Below are 9783 nucleotides of genomic sequence, written 5' to 3'. Positions count from 1 at the left end.
TGATAGTGTTGAAATAAAAATCACACTTACTATTCACGTACACATGTGGTAAAGTATTAAAGGCTTTTACAAATAATTTTATACAAAGCAATCACAACTTTAAACTTGGATAGTCTTCAAAGTTTCCATCATAAATCCATGGATTAGTGCCTACAATCGTGGCATGTAAAACAAATGAAATATTATCAGATAGCATTGTAGTTTGACATATTCAACATTCAATATTAATGGGATTTTTGGATTTGTTGCTTGTAGGCCTGTGTAATCATAGCTAAACAAAACTGTTAATTTGAGTTTGATGACTGAGTAAGGGTAGGAATTTTTTTATTTCTCAATTGATGGAAATTAATAGTTATCTGGCAATCAGAGAAACGCTGCTATTTCACTGTTAAAATGTAGAAGCACTTTCTCTTGAGAAAAGCATGAATTTAGTCTAGACTGGGAGAAAAGATTATTTTCACAAATATACCAAATTGAACTGGAAACATTATTAGTGCTTTTCCTAAATCTAAAATGTTAGTGAGAATTAAAATTTCTATTTATGAATTACTATAGAAGCCTGCCAGGAAAGACCTTCTGAGCCAGTCCCAAATATTTCCCTGCCCTTCTCCTTGCTCACTGACTTCTAGATAGATCAGCTAGTGTGAGACACTGGGAGAAGCATGGAGGGCAGGAGAAAGAGTCCAGGGGTATGATTATCCCTCCTTCTCTCTCTCCCTTCCTCCTCCTCTCTCCTTCACCCCTCTACCCTCCTTCCCCACTTACCCCTTTCTCTTTCTCTCCCTCCCTCTCCCCGACCCTCTCCCTTCTATGTGTTTTCAGGACTGTAACTCCTATTCCAGGTCTCTTCTGGAAAGTTCCTCCTCCTGTGCTCCCAGCTTTTATCAGGCAGTCTCCACTACAGATCTAGCTTATGCTAGGCTGTTCAGCTTCTGGGTCCTGCTAACACTCACTCCTCCCAGAATCCAGTGAGTCCTAGAGAAAGAAGCAGCTTCATGCTACGGCTAATCTTTGAGTTGCCTTACTATTTCCTGTTTGGCTTTTCAGCTCTTCCACCACCAATGTAATTAATTTCTTATATTTGATTCCCTTTGTTTGAGATAGGGTATGTGTTCTGTTTGTCTGACTGGACCCTGAGTCATAGGGCAACTCCCCCACTTCCCATGCATGGAATAGTATAATCATAGGACTAGACATTAAAAAATCACATAGTCTATTACTTTGGAAGAATACATGTACAGGTGGAGATATTCTACAACCATGTACACATATGACAAATTTACATTTAACATTTAACATACTTGAATTTAGTTTTGTGTGATTTGCTCCAACATTCTGTTGGATCGTTCCTGACCTTCAGTCACTTTCTACCCTGATTCTTTATACATGAAGACGTCAGAATCATGACTATCACATGCTATTTTATGCATATTACTCCTTTGCCAAGCACCTGGAGGGTATTTCTTTGGTGAAGCAGATCCAAACTTTCAGTCTAGTTCTAAAAGCTCTCCCTCAGTCATTTTCCTCACTCATTTCCTTCTTCCTGTATCTTTATCAGCTTACAGCCTATGTCATGCTCCACTGAAGCCTATCTGTTTCAGTCAAACTATCTTGCTTCCCATTCTTAACATTAAATTTCCTGTTCTCTACCATTGTGGCTTCACTAGGGCAGTAGCATCCTTTCTTATCACATCTTTGAAACTGACAATACCTTATATAGAATAAGAACAATAACTTGTGGGTGCTTGGGTGGCTCAGTCGGTTAAGTATGTGACTCCTGATCTTGGCTCAGGTCATGATCTCAGATTGTGTGGTCAGTCCCATGTGGGACTCTGTGCTGAGAGCATGGAGTCTGCTTGGGATTCTCTCTCTCTCTCCCTCTCTCTCTCTCTCTGCCCCTTCCCTGATCTCTCATGCATTCTCTCTCTCTCTCTCTCTCTCTCTCTCTCTCTCAAAATAAATAAACTTAAAAAAAAGAACAAGAAGAACTTGTAATTTATAATGCATCCCCATACACATGCTTAAGTCTGCTGGATCTCTCTCTTCTTAAATCCTAGCAATCTGCAGGATTTTAGTCTAAGCCCTATTGTCTTTTCTTTCCAAATTCTTTCTCTGGCTGATCTCTTCCATTCTGATAAGTTGACCTCCAAATTTATGACCCTGAATCTAAATATCTAGTCTTCAGATTCCTGAGCTGCAAACCTTGCGTTTCTGGCTTACCAAACACTTCTACCAGGTTCCCTTCGGGCACATTAAACTCAGAATGTCCCAAACTGAACTGACTATTCTTTCCCCACCATCCTCAGAATGCCTGCGCCCTTCCAAGATTCTCTGTCTTCAATTAATAATGTCGCCTCCTAACTAGAAACCAGTCTTTCTTGATTCCTCCTGAAACCTTGCCACCTTTTATCTGTGACAGATCCTAGAAGATCACTCCAGTCTGCCCATCCTCATCATCGAAATTGCCTTAGTCATTTTGGAGGTCATTGTAGTAGACAATCTCTTCAACCTCATCCCCTGCTCCTTATTCTCTGGGTTCTTCACAAAGTTATTTTCTCTTGTTCATCCAATATAAACAGGTTGCCTACTACCCATTTATTCCCTGTCACCCAGCCTACTGTTCATCCCCTTCATTACACCTTTTCACAATCTGTAAATATTTTATTTGGTTAGTCATTTGTCATGAGTCTTCCTTGCCAGAGGCTAAGCTTTGTGATCACTTTGTGCTCGGCTGCTTATAGGTGTTGAGTAAATACTGCTGCATAAAGAAATGAACGAAGGAATGAGTGAACGTAGCAGGGCTTTTATCTGTCTCACAGGTCCTCTGTATTCTACCCACCACCAACCTGATCGTATCACTGTCCTACCTCAAATCCTTTGATGGTTTTCTATTTTCTGAAATAGTCATTTTAACACTCAGCAAATCTTTCTGAGATTTACAATCGTGGCAAGAACAAGGGTTCAGAGTCTTTTTAAAAAAATTTTTTTAACGTTTATTCATTTTTGAGAGAGAGACAAAGCGTGAGTGGAGGAGGGGCAGAGAGAGAGGGAGACACAGAATCTAAGCAGGCTGCAGTCTCTAAGCTGTCAACACAGAGCCTGATGCAAGGCTCAAACTTACAAACTGTGAGATCATGACCTGAGCCGAGGTCGGAGCCACCCAGGTGTTCAAGGATTCAGAGTCTTAAGTTTAAACTGAAACTTTAGGAACTGATAGAAGAATGAGCTCCTTACTGTCACCACCTGGCTCAATGAGAATTCAAAGCCTTGAGCCAATGTTGGTCAAATATCTATTTTTACTCTTTTAATTTTTTAATGTTTATTTATTTTTGAGAGAGACAGAAAGAGAGAGAGAGAGAGCACAAGTCGGGGAGGGACAGACACACACACACACACACACACACACACACAGAATCCAAAGCAGGCTCCAGGCTCTGCGCTGTCAGCGCAGAGCCCAACACCAGGCTTGAATTCATGAACTGGAGATCATGACCCAAACCGAAGTCAGACCCTCAATCAACTGAGCCACCCAGGTGCACCAAATATCTGTTGTTTTAAATTCTATTATTAGCAGGCAGACAGGAAAGTGAAGAAAGCATTGGAGTGACTTGAAGGACCTGGGAACTGATTTTGGCTGGTCACTTGACCTTTCCTGTCCTTAGTTTCCTCATCTATGAAGTGAAGAGATTATACAAATTATCTCCAAGGTCCCTTCCAGCTCTGGAATTCTGTGATTCTCATGTACTAGACCACTGTGTTCCAGGATTGTGTTTTGAGCCTCACATTAAATAATATGGAGATTGTGAAACATGACAGAAATCTTATTATTTTGCTGTTGAGTGTGGCACCTTCATTACAGAGCAAGTTACCCTTGGGCTTCAGAAATTTTGATGAGAATGATATGTGACTTCTAAGTATCATTTGATATGTTTCTTTCTGGAAGTAGTTTCAGGAGCAGTGAGAAGAAGTGGCATTAGAAATACTAGAAAACAGGGGCGCCTGGGTGGCTCAGTCGGTTAAGCGTCCGACTTCGGCTCAGGTCATGATCTCGCGGTCTGTGAGTTCGAGCCCCGTGTCGGGCTCTGTGCTGATGGCTCGGAGCCTGGAGCCCGCTTCGGATTCTGTGTCTCCCTCTCTCTCTCTGCTCCCCCCCCCACCCCACTCGTGCTCTGTCTCTCTCTCTCTGTCAAAAATAAATAAAAACATTAAAAAAAAAGAAATACTAGTAAACAGAATCAAGGCGGGCAGAGGGCAATACGTTTTGCCTATTATGTGCTGGGTGCCTTATGTATGTCATCATCCCATTTGGTGAAGAAACACAGTGAAGCCTGCCCAGCAGTGAATTAGCCAGCAAGTGGCTGAGTGCTTTGGAACCCGGTCTGTGTAGCTCCAGTCTACTTGTTCTGCCTGTAATCCTTTTACACACTGAAGCATCTGGTGTTAAATCTCAGTTCTTTCTCTACCTCCAGTCAATTATATGAACACCACCTCACTTCTCCAACTAAACGGATATAAATGAACACAGAAGGAGGCCTCAGGATGAGTGAGGACGGTGAGAAGAGAAGCCTTGATGGCAACCTCACCTCAGGAGCTTCGTTGGACAACTGAGCATGTTGGAGAATATCCCTGATCATCACCATTGCCTCCAGTTTAATAGTCACTAAAGCCTAGTGGTGAGAGGGTCTGGAACTTGCTGCTAAGGGTAGGACCTGTTCCTAGTGGTCAGGATTCGTGGGTCCTGATATGCTTTGCAAGGAGATCACACAACAAGGACAACCAAGGAACTAATGACCAACTCTTTTTTTTATGATTAAAACAAAGTTTATTTATTTATTTTAAAAGAGAGAGAGACATGGGAGGGGCAGAGAGAGAGGGAGAGAGACAGAGAGAATCCCAAGCAGGCTCTGCACCAGCAGCGGAAAGCCCAATGCAGGGCTTGACCTCCCCAACTGTGAGATCATGACCTGAGCCAGAACTAAGAGTTGGATGCTTAACCAGCTGAGCCACCCAGGCACCCCCTGATCAACTCTTACCACAACACCAGTTGAAGAGTTTCCTTGCTTTTGGTTGTTTTTTTTTTAATTAAAAAAAATTTTTTTTAAAGATATGATCACTTGATGCAGGCTTTTTTTTTTTTCTTCTTCTTCTTCAGGAAAACATAAATCAAAGCAGTACATTATTATCCATCGAGTGGAATTCAGTATAAGGAGGAGAGGTCTAGCTGTATCATTGTGGAGACTTATGAGTGTTACTTATAGAAAAGGCATAAATAAGGACCTTTCAAAATCTGAAAGCCCACAATACTCCCTTTGGGGTGTATAGCATTGTTATTTGTGTTTTAAGGAGAGCTACAGAAAGAGTCAACAAAGAAACAGTCAACAAATGAATGCCATCAGGCACTTAGAGACAAACATCTCTTAAGAAAAACCCATTCTTGCCAAGTTAAACAATAGCCCAAACTCTTTGCTTTTAAACATGGAAGGAAAGAATGAAGAATCATACCCATTTTTCTTCTTTTATGATATCACTCTGGCACCTGCATTCGCAAGGAAGCAAATAACATATTGTGTTGTACTACTTGTTCCAAAGATCTTAGAAAGAAGATTATTATGAAAAAACAAACCAACAAACCACATTTACTGAATTGGAGATAAATATTGCTTGTTATATAAAATGCCTTGAGGGGTGAAAATTGTTTCTGTTTTAATGGTGCTAAACATTAGAATGGATGCCTGGTCAACTATATATAAAAATTACCATTTTTTATTTAATATATGCCTAATGGTACCTGACATTTTCGTTATACTTTTTGTAAGGCAGAGAAGTTTAATAATATTGGTTAGTATTATTGTTCTCTGCATAAAATTTTCACTGGCTACTCCACAACTTGCTAAGCTTTTGGATAACAAATGGGAAAATATCACACCACAGGCAATATTTATCCATCCAACAGGCAAAACAAGAAAATGGAACCCAGGCCTAGAATCCTCTAGTGTTACTCAATCAAGGCAAATTATTTATTTCTTCTGTCCAGGAGTCCCATGGGGCATGAAATATTGATTTAGGAATTTGCCGGGCATGAGTATCTGTGTTGTAACTACGTTCTTTTAGATCGCTTAATATATAAGTTGTTTCTATGTATGCTGTGATAAGACCAAAGAACAAATTAAATCTGGCTACTTAATAAACATGAATTAATAGACGCTAAACTCTTTTTCTAATTACTAGCTTGGGGTCATTAAAGTTCACTCCATGGTGTGCAGGATTGCACAATGCATTGTTCATATGCGTGCCTAGCTTCCTCTCTCCCTTCATCTTAAAACCGCATAGCCTCTGCTACATGTCACAGGAGCTTATGCCAATCTTTCTGCAAGTGGGACGTGGACAGCCTGTGTGTTCTTCCTGGTTAACCTGGGGCTTCTGAAAGCCAAGACACAGGGGGCTCTAGATATTGGAGAGAGGCTAAAGATGGGCCCAGAGGAAGTTTGCAGTGTGGAGAAGAGCAAGGATTCTTCATTATCTGAGCAGAAGAGTAAGAGTCTGGAGCAAGTGAGGAGAAAAAAAAAACAAACAAGCCAAGAAGATATAGAATAGTTATTTCATCAGCTAAAAAGCTTTGCTCTGTATCATTCTACATGTCCATAAAATACAAAACATTAAAAGGGTCTCATATTAATGCATAGCCTTAATATTTGTTTCTGTGCTCTACTGATTTGGTACTTCCCATGTAAGATCAGCATAGTAGTTACTAGCAAGACTCTGGTGGAGTCAGACTGCCTGGGTTCTAGTTCAGCCTCTGCTACTTGCTAAGAATGTGACCTTACCTCCCTTAGCCTCAGTTTCATCTTTAAAAGGAGGGTAACAAAAGTACCTCTCTTGTAAGATTATTGCAAAGGAAAATAAGATACGGATACATAATATATGATACATAGGTATCTCTCTATGTTCTTACATGATACATAGGTCTCTCTCTCTCTCTCTCTCTATGTTGTTATGTAATATATCATATCTCCATTTTTATTTCTATGTTATAGTCACTTTAAACAGGGCATGGCATACATATAAATCGATAACATTCAGTAGAATTATCAAATTTACTGTTGTTTTATAGTTGCTGTTGAACTTTTCACATCTGTAGGCCTTGTCTCCCCTGCTATTTATCTATAAGCCCCCCGAGGGCTGGAAAGCAATTTTATATCTTGTGGTGGTTCAATATATTTTGTTGACCCATATTTTGGGTATTTACCCTCTGGGTTTCAGTTCACAGATTTAGTGGCAGGTGAACCAGGTCTGGCCAATCATCTCGACAGAGGGAAGGTATGTAACTCAAGCTTGGATATGCAAGCCCTTACCAGAAAAGGCTTACTGATGGCTGAGATACCTGTCTTTAGGGCTGTGTAAATCGGGAACACTGGGAGTGGCCATCTTTGCCTCCTCTGGGGAAATCCTGAGGAACTCAGGGCCATTAGATCGAGAAAGATGGCCCCTGAGGACATGGTTTAGTCTCCAGATTCAATCTTGCCTCGGAGGAGTGCTCTCTGGATCTTCTGATTTTATGAGAAAAAAGAATGAGGAAAGTGATTCTGTCTTTAGTTTATTTAAATTAGTTTGTATTGCGTTTGCTACCAAATTATACTAATGTATATATATATATATATTTTTTTTTTTTAACGTTTTTTATTTATTTTTGGGACAGAGAGAGACAGAGCATGAACGGGGGAGGGGCAGAGAGAGAGGGAGACACAGAATCGGAAACAGGCTCCAGGCTCCGAGCCATCAGCCCAGAGCCTGACTCGGGGCTCGAACTCACTGACCGCGAGATCGTGACCTGGTTGAAGTCGGACGCTTAACCGACTGCGCCACCCAGGCGCCCCACTAATATATATTTTCAAATAGACTTGGTCTGTGTGATCCTCTTTGATGTCACTGACCTTATTTATATAAGGTCCCATACAGAAGAAAATCAATATATATTACATGTATGAATGAGTTATAAAATTTAAAAATTTTCAAAATTCATAAGCCCATTAATCTCCTATACATTATCATATTGTTCTAGGTAATCAAGTTCAATTTAAATGTGACTTTTTTTTTTTTTTAATTTTTTTTTTCAACATTTTTTATTTATTTTTGGGACAGAGAGAGACAGAGCATGAACGGGGGAGGGGCAGAGAGAGAGGGAGACACAGAATCGGAAACAGGCTCCAGGCTCCGAGCCATCAGCCCAGAGCCTGACGCGGGGCTCGAACTCACGGACCGCGAGATCGTGACCTGGCTGAAGTCGGACGCTTAACCGACTGCGCCACCCAGGCGCCCCGAAATGTGACTTTTTTTTTAAGTTTATTTATTTTGAGAGAAAGAGAGAGAGAGCGAGAGAGCGCATGCGTAGGAGCACGCAAGCGGGGGAGGGGGGTGGGGGGGACAGAGAGGAGAGACAGAATCCCAAGCAGGCTCTGTGCTGTCCCTGCAGAACCAGAAGTGTGGCTGGAACTCACAAACCTTGAGGCCATGATCTGAGCGGAGATAGAGTCAGATGCTTAACCCAATGAGCCACCCAGAAGCCCCTAAATATGTCCTGACAAAGAAACAAATTCTTTTGTAGGAAAACACATGATGTAGCCCTGACTATGGTGCTGGATGAACTAGACTGCTGGAAAAACAATTTGGGGAGACCAGAAATTTAGCATGGGAACAACTGAGTTTCTCTGAGCACAACTAACTTCATGGTCAGTTCAGTTCCTTAACGTCCCTCAGCACCATTCTTCATGCACAAAATTGGAAAAATAATACCTTACGGGGTTGTTGTTAGACTCAAAGGAGCTCATTGATATGGGACCTAAGAACGACACAAATTTTTTTTTTTGAATTATTTTTTCAGATACTCCTATTTCAATTGGTGGTGGACACATGCCTCCCAAATCATGAGCCTTAAAGTGTTTAAAATTGTTTTTCTAGTCAAATGCACAAGAGGAGGCACATTTCTGAAGGATGTATGTAAAACTGGGCTATCATATCTGGGTCTGGAATGTGACCTTTGGGGAAAATCTCAGTGTTGTCTTCTGTAAAAGGAAGAGTTCCACTCCCACGTTATCCCCAAGAACCCCTTGGGGGTTCAGTTTTGCCATCTCAGGACTTCAGAGGACAGAATCGGTGCTCTGCTTAAGACGAGGTTCCTGGCAGGCCCTTGGGTCATCCCTGCAGCTCAGTACCTGTGAGCTGCCACTCCTCCGGTGTTTTTGGTGGGCGTGGCGACAAGCACCTGCTCTCAGGCTTTCCTTGAATCTCGCTCCAAGCCTCACGTTTTAACGGTGTAGCTCTGCAGTCTCCTAGCTAATCCCTCAAGGTTGCTTTATGAGATCCGGTTTCAATCCCCCGGTGGGTAGCTCTCAGGTCCCGTTACAATTCTCCAGAGCTCAGCGTGTGTGCAGGAGGGACAGAGCCAGGGAGAGATCGAGTGAGGGAAGGCTCCCGGGCTCCTGTTACCGGCTGCACGGGCCCCCGCCCCGCGCAGCCGAGTGCGCGGCTGGGCCCGGGAGCGCCGCGGCCCCTTTAAGAGCCGGGCCCAGGCCGGCCCCGGGGCCGCGGGAGCCCAGAGCGCCGCGCGCCGCCGAGGAGTTGGGATCCGGCGCAAAAGTTTCCTCCCAACTCCGGCCCCGCGCGCCGCCGCCGCCGCCCACTCCAGCCCGGGGCCTGGAGTCGGCCCAGCCGCCGCCGCCGCCGCCGCCAGGGCCGGGGCCAGAGGGCAGGGCCAGGGCCAGAGCTGGCCCGGCAGTTTCGCTTTGG

The sequence above is a fragment of the Panthera uncia genome (genome assembly GCF_023721935.1).
Source record: "Panthera uncia isolate 11264 chromosome C1 unlocalized genomic scaffold, Puncia_PCG_1.0 HiC_scaffold_3, whole genome shotgun sequence".
NCBI lineage: Eukaryota > Metazoa > Chordata > Mammalia > Carnivora > Felidae > Panthera > Panthera uncia.
The sequence above is the reverse complement of the archived record's forward strand: the minus strand, read 5'-3'. Positions refer to the sequence as shown.